General features: G+C 29.7%; 1 protein-coding gene across 1 annotated transcript in view; it reads right to left on the bottom strand.

Annotated features, from left to right (window-relative positions):
- The window catches only part of LOC143082162 (uncharacterized), a 44,064-nt gene extending 28,125 nt beyond the window's left edge, over nt 1-15,939 (bottom strand). Inside the window, exon 1 of the mRNA XM_076257723.1 lies at nt 15,771-15,939. The gene's annotated coding sequence lies outside the window, so the exon portion shown is untranslated. The remainder of the gene's footprint in view (nt 1-15,770) is intronic.
- Between the last annotated feature and the right edge of the window lie 273 nt (nt 15,940-16,212).

Here is a 16,212-nt window from a genome sequence, read left to right as displayed (position 1 = left end):
TTTACTGTTTGCAATAGCATTAAGTATTCTATATAATAAGGATGTTCTTATCCCGTGCATAAAAACAATGCCGTATTTGTCAAAACCTTTTCAACTTTTAATCTTCAGTGCTGTACAACTTTGTACCTTTTTCACGTTCGATCTTTTATATCTAGGCGTTATGTATTCAGGTTTAGTTTTCTGTAATTAGTAAATACTTTAGTTTCTTTGTGTATATCTCTTTCATATTCATTTGATAAAATTTACTGTTTGCAATAGCATGAATTGTTCTATATAATAAGAATGTTCTTATCCCGGGCATAAAAACAATGCCGTATTTTGCGAAACCTTTTCAACTTTTGATCTTCAGTGCTGTACAACTTTGTACTTTTTTCACTTTCGATCTTTTATATCTGGGCGTCACTGGTGAGTCTTGTGTGGGCAAGGCGCGTTTTTGGCGTATTGAATTTTAAACCTGATGCTTTTTGTTATCTATTAATCATGTTTTTCTGTGTATAATATGTTCTCCTATTTATTTGTATTGTAGTCCTGTAATATTGTGTTGTCATTTCAATGTTATATTTAACTTTGCCATTAAAGTGCGAGGTTTGGCATGCCTTAAAACCAGGTTCAACCCACCACTTTTATTCCCCTTTAAAAGTGTCCTGTACCAAGTCAGGAAGATGGTCATTGTTATATATTGTTCGTTTCTCTTTGTGTTGCATTTTAACGTTGAGTCGTTTGTGTTTTCTCTTATTTTTGAGATATTGAGATAAGACGTGGCACGGTACTTGTCTATCCCAAATTCATGTATTTGGTTTTCATGTTACATTTGTTATTCTCGTGGTGTTTTGTCTGATGATTGGTCTGTTTCTGTGTGTGTTGCGTTTCGATGTTGTGTCGTTGTTCTCCTCTTATATTTAATGCGTTTCGCTCGGTTTTGGTTTGTTACCCCGATTTTGTTTTTTGTCCATGGATTTATGAGTTTTGAACAGCGGTATACTACTGTTGCCTTTATTTAACGTGTAACTGTCTAGAATTTCTTTGGTTTTTGAATAATAAATATGTACTCTATGAAGGTCAAAAACGAATACCAGTGTGGGTAAGCAATTTGGTTGAATTTTAATCATTGTTTAGATAAATTATTCATGAATTCAAATCATTATTATTATTATTATTATTATTATTATTATTTTTATTCTTCTTCTTCTTCTTATTATTATTATTATTATTATTATTATTATTATTATTATTATTATTATTATTATTTATTGCCTTTTCACAATATTTAAAGACTTAAACATGTAATCGGAATATAAACAGTAAATTAACTAATTCCACTAAAGTACGCGTACTAAATAACCCGAGGAAATAGTTTGTGACTTCATTTTCCCACAAATTACAGTATCGATGGTAACGGTTTTTTTATAATATGAGTTCAAAATATTCTTGGAAAGTCCACTGGGATTTGCAATTGTGGTAGCTTGATATTTAAGTAGTTTTTTCTGTAATTTTATTCACGTCAGATCTAATTATTAATTGTTTAATATAATCATTTATACAAGTTATTACACAGCCACAATACATCATGTACATATGTGATATCTTTATATATATAGAATAACCATACATTGTCTCGAAATATCAATGTTATTTGTACGAGGCTTAGAAACAGGTAGAAAGCGAGGCTGTGCCGAGCATTTCTACATGTTTCGAGCCGAGTACAAATAACCGATTGATATTTCGAGACAATGTATGGTTATTCTTTATATACTGCAACTCTTATAAGTGTTCTAAATGAAATATTTAGGGTAAAAACAATCATTTTTTTAATTTGAAGCGGACGACGTAAAATTTCCGCGAACCTGTATGTTTTATTGACGTCATAAATAAAACTCTACGGAAACTCATTGTCAACGTCATAAACAAGGTGATATACGGTCAGTGACTGTATATCACATATGAATATACAGTCAATGCAATTTGACTGCTCAAATAGGACAGCTGCAGTATATATAAAATTAAAAGTGCATAACGCAACACACCCTTTAGTTCATAAATGGACTAATCTTTATTCATTCTTAAATTTCTTCAGACCATGTTTAATTACAAAACGAAGATCGCATGTTATATAAAAGACCTGGACTGTGATCTTTATGGACTTCAAATATTAGATTAAAATAACTTTTTATATTATAGGACAGACGCCTCTCTTTATCTGTAGTACAAAACGCACCCGATCTCAATCCGTTTCGAGATTGTATGATGACAACCGAATATTTCACTAATTTTCTAATTTTGATGTAGTTGTCTAGCTCCCCAGTATGAGTGCATGGTCACTTTGCGATTATACAAAACTAAATGTGAAGTTGTAGTCGATTGTAAGGTGAAGTTATACCAGTGTCCATCAAAGAAACTTCAATTGGTAATATAAATAAAAAAAACAATTTTAAAATTATAGAAATATTGTAAATTATATGTTTAACAAATTAAATCATTTATTTGTTTAATCATAATGCTGGATATAGAAAGCAGGATCGGCAAAGTTTAATAACTATTCACGTTTAAATGTCACGAAATGTATAAAGTCTTTTATAAAAAGTTACCATAATCATGATAAATACCTTTGTTTAGTTCTTTTAAAAAATTTTTTTTAAAAAATATCGGTAGTTTTATGATTATTATTAGAGTTAACTATCCCTAAACTATGTAAATGACAAATTTAAGTTTAAGAAACATATAAATGTCCAGTGGAAATCCCGGAACGAAGATTGTTGTATAACGTTTTATTGTACTATTCTGAAGTTTTGGATTTATAACAAAATTGTTTTTTTTTATGAAATCTTATCTCACGTTTCGAGGACACACATACACACACACACACACATACCATAATAATTATCAAAATTGTATTCTTTAATGTAATTTAGATCGACGTTTTAACTTATTCTTTAGTTTTCTATGTTGTGTCGTGTGTACTATTATTTGTCTGTTGTTCCTTTTTGTTTTTTAGCCATGGCGTTGGAAGTTTATTTTCGATCTATGAGTTTGAATGTCCCTCTGTTATCTTTTGACCCTCTCTCAAAACATATTATATCTAATTTATTTACTGTAATACAATAGATATGAAAGGAATAAATGATAACTCTGATATCTCAATTTCAATTAGTTTGTATTTGCACACACATGAATAGTTGGGATTGCTAAATTGATGCGTGTGCTTAAAACGAAACCATGTTTTTCTTCATTGGTATAACACCTTCAATCTCAGATCTAGGTCAGAATAGTTTACACATATCACAAATCGAGTAAAACGATACAAACTAAGGAAACAGACATAAAATGAGGAAATTGTATACAATTTACAATGAACAATCGCAACAAAATGATGACCTGTGTCTAGCGATCAACTATACGCAACGTTGTGTGAATGATATATGAATGCAGAACAGTAATTTTTTTCCCGCAAATATAACGTTACAACGAGATGCATGCCCATGTGTGCTGATATTTTAATTATGTTAGTGTGTTATCTTAAGAATAGAAAATTACATATTTGAACAAAAAGAATGTTGAATATACAATTGCAGAGAAATGCATACATTTAAAAATTTCATATTCCCAACTTCAAATAATCTAATGGAACAAATTTTATCAATATGGCCAAATCGTCAGGATACCATTATTAACTTTAAATACACTATTCACTAGCAACACACATATTTTGACCTTTCAGTAACGTTAAGAATGATTTAATAATTATCTTTGCGTGCAGTAAATAATCATTCCAATGACCACTACCTAACAGAAATGTAAGCTAAGCTTCAATAGATCATAGTACCAAATACTGAAACTACACACTCATATATGTTTATATATTCGTCTAAAAAGTAAAATCACAAAAATACTGAACTCCGAGGAAAATTCACTACGGGAATCCCTTATTAAATGACAAAATCAAACGCATGGATATCAACTGGCATACTCTTTACTTAGTACAGGGATTTTCCATGTATAGAAAATGGTCGATAAAACCTGGTTGTTAGCTAGTTAAATCTCTCAATTATATGAAAACCGCATGAAATTGTATTATATTGACAACGAATTAACAAATCTAAAGGTTTGTAATTATCTACTGTGCATTGTCGTCTTTCTTTTACATGAATAAGGGGTTTCATGCAACAGTTTTCAGGTTTTTGTAGCTTTTACCAGTAAGTCGGCAGCTAGATATAGAGATATACATGGTTATCAATATATTGAGTTATCAAAAATGTACATGAAAAACAGTTGTCTCTGAGAAACAATATGACATGTGCTCATATAGCAGCAGACTATTCTGCAAATGCATTCTGTCTCACTTCGGACGAACAAATGTATGAACATTCATGGAATCAATGAGTCAGGTGAGGGAGTTAACACTATATATCTATGTTTTAATCAAAATTAGTTTATAATTGTTAATCAGTTTTAACTTTACATATCTCAAATCAAATCCAGAAGTTTAACATATATTTTTACTATAATTATTAAATTATATGATATTTCAATTCGTTATATATATGAACGTCTATTGACTGTGACCATATTTTTCTTTTTCAATTTCAATCAAACTGACAATAGTTTGTTTGATATCTTACATATGAAAAGGATAGGGTATAAATAGTACTTAACATTTGGACCAAAATACGAAAGCCTTAATTTGACAAAAGCATACATATTTTAATTGTTGATAAATACACGATGAAAAATATTAATGCTAAATCAAGGAGTTTTAATGATGAGTTTATTTACAACCACTGGGTTGATGCCACTGCTAGTGGATTATTTATTCCTCGAGAGTATTACCAGCCCCGTAGTCAGCACTTCTGTGTTGACATAAATTATCATTGATATGATCATAATTGTAAATTAACTATTTACAAAACTTTGAATTGTGAAATACTAAGACTGTTCTACCTCAGGAATATATTACCTTAGCTGTATTTGGCAAACCTTTTTAGGAATTTGTGGTCCTCAATGCTCTTCATCTTCTTACTTTATTTGGCCTTTTCAACTTTTTTTATTCGAGCGTCACTGCAAAGTCTTTTGCAGACAAAACGCACGTTCGGTGCAATATAAAATTTCAATCCGTGTATCTATGATGAGTTTATAGACAAATATTGGAGCTTCAAATTAAAAAAAAAAAGATTCTTTAAGTATTACAGATAATATTTTACCAATGTCGAATAAAACCATCAAACGATACAAATCATAGTAAAAATAAAACGAGGGAAATAGTCGAAAAATGCATATATCAGGTACTGTCACTTTGACCTAGTTACTGCGTAAAGGTACATGTCATATTTGAAACTGCTCCGTTTTGAATCGTTTTAATGTCTAAAAATGTAAATAAGGAGGCAACGGCTTTCCCAATTCGTCACATTAGTTTAAACAGCGATGAACTACTTTTGCCCTTATTAGTTGACTCTGTGTTAAATAAGTGGTATAGACATTATTGTTGAGTTTATAGAAACGTCAGAATTATAAGAAATAAAACTTGGAGATGTCTAAACTATGTTTACATTTCAATGATTCTGACATTCCCCTATGTCTTGTATATCATAATTTACGATGCCCTGTAAAAAAATCATGTTTACTTAATTTTATTTAATGAAACAATACAGCGTTACATACGAAGGTTGAACGAAACGTGATGGGATAAAAACAAATAGTACAGAAAATTATGTTGATGTTTATAATTAACGATTAATTCTTTTCAAGCGGCCACAAAGCTCAAATTATTTTATCAATACTGTTGAATGAATTTCAAACTTTGCACAATAGTGTATGGCATATAGGAACATACAAAATTACACGATAAACAACACATGACATGCAATCCTATATATTCCTTAATTCAAATAAGGAAAAACAAAATAATTCGTTTGGCCCTTTTTACTTTTTTTATTCCAATACACATAACTCTTTAGAACCTATGTAAAGCAAAATTATATCCGGGTGAAATTTGATCCGGAGGAAAAAATGTCACAGTAGTTGTTGTTCTTTTTTTATCCGGAGGAAAATATTTCCCTGGGATATTTTTTCCTTTGCCGTGAAATTCTATCTGGGTAGTTAACTTATTATAGTTATTAGAAAAAAACTTATCCTTTAAAATACTATGAAATAACAATAGTGTATTTGAAATAAAGCGAAATTATTAAAAAAAAATGTATTATAATGGTAAATAATTTCACAAATTATCCTTGAAAAAATTTCCTGAAATATTCAAGTCAATATCATCCTTTTAAAAAGAAAATGATCATGAAACATAGGGAAGAAAAACAGAAGTAATTTCAAAGATCGTAATTGTGAAAATAATATCATGATTAAATAAGGTTAGTGTAATACATGTAAAAGTGAGTTGTTTTCAGATCTCAGTACAAATATAAATTTAAAAGTAAGGTAGAAATATAGTTGCATTACTACTGTTAACAGTAATAAAAGAATTTGATTATGATGATATTTTTAACTATATAAATAGTCTGGGGACAGAGATGTAGCTGTTGATTATATGGAAATCAAATAAATCATAGCATAACAATATATTGGAACAAAAGCATGTTTAACAGCTGGATAGTTTTTACCTGTGAAATGTTATCTCTCTTATTAAATCAAGTTGTAAGTCATCTTTTTATATAAATGAATATATAAAAAATAAGATTCAAGGAAAAATTTCACTATAAAATAGATTCAGAAATATATTATATTAATATCTTTAAAATATAAATTGCTCATAATTACCTCCCTTTGATAAATTATGCAAATTTGGTCTACCTTTGTGAAACATTTTATAATTATAGTCGGGTATATATTGATTGTGAGTAACTTACATAGTAGTTAATGGGACTCTATTTCACACGGTTCTGTGAAATATAGTACGGCAAATATATACCGGTACATACTATCCGCATAACACAGATAGATTTTCACTCCTCTGGAAAAAATCAACCTGTGAAATACCATGCCTGGAAAAAAATTACCGGGACAGATCATCCTCAGGATAAAATATCACAGAGGAAGAAATAAACCGTTACACCAAGGCATCTGTCAGTTGGTTTCTTTTTGGAATTCATGCAAATTCCATTATCTTCTATTGTTAATTTCGATAAGTATCTTTTAAATCAATTCATTAAATGTAGACATATGTTAACTACAGTCGGCATCATTTAGGTCGTCGTTTGCTATCTGTTATTAGATATAGGAAGATGTGGTATGAGTGCCAATGTGACAACTCTCCATCCAAAAAACAACTTATACAAGTAAACCATTAAAGGTAAATGTGCGGCCTTCAACACGGAGCCTTGGCTCACACAGAACAAAAAGCTATAACGGGCCCCAAATTGACTAGTGTAAAACCATCCAAACGGGAAAACCAACGGTCTAATCTATATAACAAAACGAGAAACGAGAAGCACGTATAAATTAAATAAACAAACGACAACTACTGTATATCAGATTCCTGACTTAGGACAGATGGAAACATTTGCAGCGGGATTAAACGTTTTAATAGTACCAAATCTTCTCCCTTTTTCTGAAACAATAGCATAACATCACAACATAGAAAACCACACGATATTTTTTTATTGTATTTTGCGTAGATTCATCAGTCTGTTTGGTTTTTCTTTTTCGAATCGATTTCCATTTTGTTTCGCCGATACATTTTTAGGGTTACTAAACGGTATGTGCTTTGTTCATTATCAAAATGCATACGGTGGTCTTGCTGTATATACATCAACGTCCTTGGTTCATTCACTGTTCCTTTATTATTTTTTCTATTTTGGTATTGTTTGTAAGGTATTTGTAGCTGTTACTTTAGGCTTTATATATTGATGTTTAATACTGAGGTAAGTTGTATAATGTCATAATTTTGTCACAAAAATGGAGTTGTGTAGAACTAATGTAATGAGCAAGACTTGGAAAACCGCACATACAAATGTAATACATATCAGCTACTACAAAAAAATAAAACAAGGTATTTTGTCGTTGAATAGATATAAGAAGAGATGGTATGAGTGTCATTGAGACAATTTTCCATACATGTCAAAAAACTCATCATGAATACCAGGATTGACATTTTATATTTACGCCAGACGCGCGTTTCGTCTACAAAAGACTCACCGCTGACGCTCGAATCAAAAATTGTTTAAAAGGCCAAATAAAGTACAAGGTTAAAGAGCATTGAGGACAAAAAATTCCAAAAAGTTTTGCCAAATACTGCTAAGGTAATCTAACAGTTATAGGTCAAAGTACGGTCTTCATCACGGAGCCTTGGCTCACAACGAACAGTAAGCTATAAAGGGTCTTAAAATTGACTAGTGTAAAACCCTTCAAACAGAAAAACCGACAGTCTAATCTATTTGTATAGATATAGTATAACTGACCTATCAGACTTATTGCAACAGTAGATATCAATACAAACATACTCGCCCTGAATTATCTTTAAAACTAATGATAGCATCCTATGTATATAACAGTATCTTTATAGAAATAGTTTAAACAACAGAAACTAAGGACAAAGAAACATATTTGATCTTCTCAAGTATTTTTTAATTCAAATTCCAGAATTATTATATGCTAGGATGTTTGTAATGTTAAAACAATTTTTACTTTTTTATTGGAACAAACAATCTTCAAAGTATGTGTTCCATGAATTTTTACGCTAAGTGTTTTGATGTTCTTGTCTGACAAATATGTGATGTTTCAGATTTTTAACATGCATATGCCGACGCAGACATCTTGTGAAGATTCACATACGTGATCATTTTACCACTTTTTTTTCAAAATATGAAAAGATTCTGGCATTACTTGTTTATAACCCAATACTTCCTTAAACATCTTAAGATGTAAAAACGTATTGCAGCATATAATTTGAGATTAGCCACTTCGAATTATTATATTTAGGGTTTCCCAAAATATATCTCTCTTAAGTTTTTTTTCTTAAAGATAAAATACAATTGCGGGCAGGTGTTTGTATATACAATGTTAGTATAAACCCAGGAAGTAAATGAGATAGTCACATGATATGCAAATTGAATTTGATAATCACGTGATATGCTAATACACGTCCAGTGGAAATTCCAGTAAATAAAATGTATAGCAAAATTCAAATATTACCTCTGAATAAACTAGACAATTTTACTTATTGTTTTTTATGAACATTTACTATCAACCATTAAAATTAACGAAACTTTAAAATGAAGCAGGTCAAAATCTTATATTTCCAATCTTTTTTATATTTGTAAACCTAAAGCAGAGGTATGGTTCATAGAGGTAGATAACGAAACGATAATTTTATTGTTTTTGGTATCATGATTATTAACAAATTTCAAAATAAGGTTGATGCGAGAAAATATAAAAATTGAACAAGACATAAGGTATATATGTAGGACTCTAATACGTCCCCATCGCACTTTAGAGTCCTACATATATAATTCTACCCAACATGTATTCCAAAAAAGAACAATTGCATAAAAAAATTTTGATGAGAAACTTTGCACACTGTACTGTAAATATAATTGAAAAAAATGCATTTCAAATTAAGAGTACAAATTCCTTTGAACAGCTGAACAGTATTGTTAAATATTACCAACACATAAAATCAGTATTTTCCGTATTATAAGATTCAGAACTGACTGGCATCTACATGACACCAATGGTACCAATTTTATTGCACACAATGCATTCAAACAATTGAAGTCCCTTTAGTGATGCTCTAGGCCAAAATATTTTAAAAACTAATACATATTTAAAAGAGATGATATAAAGTACCAGTAAATACTTATCAGGATAGAAAAAAATTACATAATTATCAATTTATATATGATTGAATATCAAAATATATCTGCAAATCATATTCGGCCTTTAATAATGGACATTATCAATTTTTTAACATGATAGAGGTTTTTATAAAACAAATGAAAACATTTGCAATCATATACACATATTCTTACTTGTATATCTGAAAAACAAACCCTGGCCTATTTTGAATAACAAGAAAATAATTAAAAGACAATTAAAGAATGACATAATTTCTGACTATATTTGGATTTAACCAGACTCTTCGTATCGTTAGTAATTACCCTGTTTGTAATTAGTGCTGAAAATGAAAATGATACTGAAAAACTAGTATTTTGTTACTTTACTGATGTTTATTTATGTTTCTATTCATTATTGTCAAGTATGGTGATTTATATTGATGAAAGGATATAGATCCGTAAGCAGCCATGTTGTCATGATAATATTTTATGGCGTGTTCATCATGACACAGTTTTGTTTAAGGGAAAACTCTCTGGAAGTAATTTAATAGCAATTTCTTTTAATTTTCTGTAACTGTAACTATTAAACACAGACGAGAAATGCATGAGGACAAACTGACAGCGCCCTCAGAAAAACTAAAAACTACCAAAATACAAAACTGAATATAGAAAAAAAACTAGACTTAGCAATTTAAACCCAAGCAAATCTTCCCCATAAACCATTATTGTATATGTCAAAACACGGAACATAATAAGCACCTTAATAATTGTTTTCATGCATAATAAGGAAAAGGGGGAAGGAGTAGATAAATCACAATCATACCATGATTTAATCAATTAACTTTCAATATTTATGAACTGGGTTGATATTTTTTAATGACTTTTTATTCTTTTTATTAATTTATAATTTCAAATAAGTTTCATATTTCAATAAATATGGAGTGTAATAATTCAAGATATACAATTTGAAGGACGTTTTCAATATATAGATAAAAAGATCAGATATAATTGAGGATATACTATTTTAAGGACTTGTACAAAATATATCTATAACAAATCAGTTTACGGAAAGCTTCCTCAAAACTTTAAGTTATATTAAACACCATTCAGATCACTTTGTCTTAGCCTTTATTCTTATTTAGTTTACATTTTCTTTTCGTGAGTCAAGTCTTTTGAAAAAAAAACGGTATACTTTCAATGCTATGAGGTGTTGGAGGGCAACCTTTTTGTATTGTTGTATATAATTTGTTTTTTAAAATATCAATCAGAATAGTTTTAGATAAAGGCAACAGTAGTATACCGTTCAATCCTAAAACCATTTCATACATGTCAGCCAAGATAACAGTTAGTCCTTTTGATTCTCTAATCTATACATGCAATCAACTTGTATTTTTTAATTTAAAGTATATTTGCGAAAACTAATTTTATGTAAAAGAAAATGTTTTATGTTTCTGCTGTCTAAATATTTTCAAAAAATGTTTGAAAAATGACCCTGTTGGTAAATTAAAATCATGGAACATTATCCTTTCCTCCTTTGTTATCAGCAGTATTTTCTTTTAAATAACAGCATCTACCGTTACCGAAAAAAAGATTTACATGCTATCTATTTTACAGAAATTAAAGCAGCAAATTATGTTAAGTTTATGGGGAAAATGGGTCTCCAAAATAACCAGACTTATAGGAATTATTACGACAGGAGCAGACTTGTCTGCGTAGAATTTTTCTGTGGTAACATACCCAAAACAGATGAGGTACTAAATCACTTATGATATTGAACAGTATTTAAACCAAATAGTTCTAAAACAAGTTGTACCCAATCTAAAACAATTTGCCAAGACAATATTTATGTTTTTTTTTTAAATAATTTTCATGTATTTACTTGCAGTGTACTTGTATTTTTCATTTGTAGTACATATTTGAATATATTATATTAAATTTTATTTAGAAGAAACGTTTTATATGTTTAAGTTGTAAAACTCCATTTTTGACAATATGGCAATAATTTGGTGTAAATGAAACCGAAAAGACGTCATACGCATATTTATGGCACCTGATTAAAATAATGAGAAAATATAATAACAACATTGTGAAAGCAGTGAAAACCGAACATTCGTCTTCCTTATATACAATATTGATTAAAGTTTCGTCTTTTGTGATATATTAACAATGTATGTTATATAAAGCTTAACTGTAAAATTGTTTACAACTACGTAAGTTATCAATTCTGATGAACTAGATTCTTAATGGGACAAAAGGTATCTACTAACCGACATATATATTTGGAAATCCGAAATTCAAAGCTGTAGAACTTAATCAAAAAAAGATTTAAGATGGTGTTGTTAACCCACAATGGAATCCAGAGTGGGACTAATAATCCTTCGACTTAGTTTACGGTTACTGCCGATTAAAAAAGGGTTAAAAGTTATTGTTTTCGATAATGATGTATTAGAAATTATTACAATAATGAAATATTACAATTGTTCAGGTGACCAACCTAGAACTCTGAGATAAAACAGGATCGGTATTAGTAAAAATATAAAACAACACGTTTAATAATTTATTGCGTCCGAAGCGCTTTTCTGGATTTACCTTCATCAGGAACGCTCAAAGCCAAACATTTGAAATCCGAAGATGTATAAGTACCGAAAATCGTTGAAGAGCTATATGTTAAAAATACCTAAAATAAATAGCCAAATTCATCTAAAGCCAACTTTGCCTGAGGGAGTTGAAACCTTAGTTTCATAAAATATTTCAAAATTTATACACGGACAATTTTAGTAAAGTTTGTTTAATCATGTCAGTACCGAAGCATTGACTACTTGTAAATGAGACAGACCCCAACGAAACACAAATAACAACACAATTGAGCTCGACACAAGGCATGTATCTGAACAAGAGTATATACAATATGTCTTGCTCTAACCCTACTAAAACTTATAAACTTGTAATATTTCAACGAATAAAGTAATGTACGTGTGGGTGCTTGCTGAACATACACTTGTGATTGTTCATTTACATAGACACTGCAAATCTGTCATGTATGTCTAGTCTATAGTAAAAAATAAAATCACAAAAATACTGAACTCCGAGGAAAATCCATAACTGAAAGTCCCTGATCGAATGGCCAAATGAAAATATCTTATTGTGTATAACATGTATACAAATGCTAATACCACATTATTTTCATATTATTTTATCTTACAGTTTTTAATAAAATATTGACTTTAAGCTTATAGAATTAACATTTTAAAATGACTTTCCTAAGATTGAAGGAGATAACCATGTTGTGGTTAACTGAAGTGTAGGCCCTTCAGTCTGCGGATGATGTATAAACAAGATAAAAGAGACAACTTTCCGGATCCTTGTTACCTCCTCTTGCCTGGTACAATAGTCTTCAATTTCAAAAATAAATAATAAACAAATCTAAAATTTATCAATTTCTATTCATTTCGGTTGATCTGACGGAAAGATGAACTTATATTATATATATTGAATTTTTTCTTCATCCGGTTTCACAGCTTTGTGATAATCTTGAATGATAATGTACATCTAGTTATTCATATACAAATATACATATTAATTAGAAGAATACTTAAAGCTAGTCCAATTAAAGAATATCTGTTTGTGCCTATTATTATAAACTGTATTTTTGACATACCAATCCATGTTAGATTTAATATTCGTCAATTTTATAATTACTTTTGTCTTAATAATTAAATTTGTACGTATGTTATATCATTTTTATGAATTCACTTACTGTACTCATTTTATTAATCTATCTTATTTCAGTTTTCAATTCGCCCCATACATTTATATCTAGCACGCATGGTTTTTGTTTGTTGTACATTGTTCTTATTATTATTGGGTATATCATAAGTGCATCAAATAGCAGTTATACGTGTGGGAGAATTAAAATTTGAAGCAAAATTGTGTAGGTGAACACAGTAGGAAAAAAAGTTCAGTTTCCAAACAAAAGCAATATTTTGACCCCATTTGTATTTTTAGGCATTATCTCTTCTATTGTTTTCTTTTTGTGACTTTTCGAAGTGTTCATTCAGACTTCATGTCAGAAATGAAATTGTATACTAATACTTTTATACCCTCAGAGCCCAAAGAAAAAAAATTAAGGACAAATGAATGAAACCAGCAAGTATTGTTAGGTTTTTTTTGGTGTGTTCTGCAACGCAATTTCGAAATTTGGCTTCTTCCATTGACCTTTTTATACTCTGCACGTTACTTACTTATTTTTTTTTATAATGGGATCAGTTTATATTTTAACAATACATTTTTAATAATGAAAATTGTTTGTTCTCTAGGAAGAACATGTGATACCTATTGTTATTAATGTCAGGTTATCATTTATTTATAAGACCATATCTGCCAAGGAAATGCTTCAAAAATCAGAAATTCTGTCAATTTCTTCCTTGTACTGTTCAAAGTTCACTTTTCGACCTTGTGTTCATGATCTAGTTCAGCAGATTTTTAGATGCCCATATAAGGTAGTTTGGACTGGTGCCAGGAACAATTACGGAGAAATTAGAAATTTCGATTTGCGGCAGAATTTTAGAATTGCAATACACCATATAAAAAATTGTTTACTAGTCTGCATATTGACAATGACATAATGTATTTCTGCTGAATAAATAAAAAAAAGGTTGTAATGACATATAATTTATAACCTTGAATATGCACTTTCTCAAATTTGTTTGCATAATTTTGGTTTGTTTGGTTTGTGTTCTTCAATCTTAAGACTTTTTGTTGAATGTATTTTAGACTGTTGTTGTACTTTTTGTTTATAGTCTTTTTGGTAATAGTATTAAATATCCTGCATTAACTTGTGATTTTGCCCCTCCCCCCTAAAATCCTGCCAAAAGATGAAATAAGTAGAATACCTTACACACAATGCGAAAATCTCAAATAAGACACAGAATCCTTCTAAAACCCAGAACCAAATCGAAGGCAAATAAACAAAAAGATATATTTAGGAAACATGTAAAATAGGCAATGAAATCTTTAAAAGTATTTTTGCCTAGATTTTAATAATCGAATGATTTTGTCTCTACCGTCGATTATGCAAGAATGGTCAGAGGCAAACTGTAAAAATATAGAAAGCCAAAAAATCAAAATTGACACAGAGAAAAATTGGAAAAAAATAAAAACCATAAATTTATCCTTGCCCCTAAAAAGTAGAACTTAAGTTTTATGAACTTCTCCATTTACTGTGTACTAACGAAACCTTAAAACACCATGATGTATTAGATTACTTCGGTTATTGGTCTAATAATAAAGTTGTTATAATTTACTATTTTCATTTATTACGAAAGACCGTAACTATCATTTTACATAACTTCGCAGTTCTATGTCGGGGTCTTAAATTAGAAAGTCTCAGTTCCTCAACTCACTAGTGTCATTATTATCAGTTGAGTCATTCCCTAGCTTTGACCTTTACTTTTGATATGAATTTAGAATTCTTCATGACGTATGATTAAATACAAAAAGATGTGGTATCAGTGCCAATGAGACAAATCTCCATATAAGTCACAATACCATTATAGATCAAAGTATGGTCTTCAACATTGAGCCTTGGCTCACACCGTACAGCATGCTATAATGCATACATAACAAGAGATGTACTAGACCTTTTGAAAGCATGTAGTTGCACTATATTCCTATAATGGTTTTATACATATACTAATGAGATGTTCTCTAGATTAAGTTGACATTCCTCGAATATCTATATACAATGTATTACCAATATATGGTTACAAAGATTAAGCACATGTCGTTGTTTCATTTATTTTACCACCTATCTATTTATATAAGTATTAAAGTCTTTACAAGTTGTTTTTAAAGAATTCAGTTTTATCTTGTTATCATCTTGGACATGTGCATACACATGTAGCACATCATTATAATTAACAACTTTGAACATATATAGTGTGCCCGTTGATATAAAGAGCAAGCTTAAAGCAATTTCAGGATTCAAAAGGAACAAACCTGCAAAGCATCTCCAGTAATAAGCTTCAGATGTGAATTCTTATTGCAGGTACTCCTTAGTACAATTCGGGTATTTACAAGTTTTTGATAATGATAGAGCACATACTATCCAAATAAAACTATTAATTAAGCACTGATTCTACAGCTATGGACATGGATGATAGAAAGTGCTAAAATACGGAAAGATTTCCATATATATGTCTCTTAAATGATTTCCTCACGGAACGGGGAAATGTTAGTGCCTTGTGTATGTATATAATATAAAAAAAAAAATGACTTCAGTAGGAAATTATACCTACTTTACTTGTGCATTTGACTTTATTTTATCAATTATTACATAAACACATATAATACAACATAATGTTAAGGAAGATTTTAATACATTGTAATGTAGAGCATCTCTGATTTAACAACTTGGATAAGTTGAAAAAGATGCTTGCCA

This window comes from Mytilus galloprovincialis, chromosome 7 (assembly GCF_965363235.1).
Source record: "Mytilus galloprovincialis chromosome 7, xbMytGall1.hap1.1, whole genome shotgun sequence".
Taxonomy (NCBI): Eukaryota; Metazoa; Mollusca; class Bivalvia; order Mytilida; family Mytilidae; genus Mytilus; species Mytilus galloprovincialis.
This window is presented reverse-complemented; position numbering and strand designations above follow the sequence as displayed.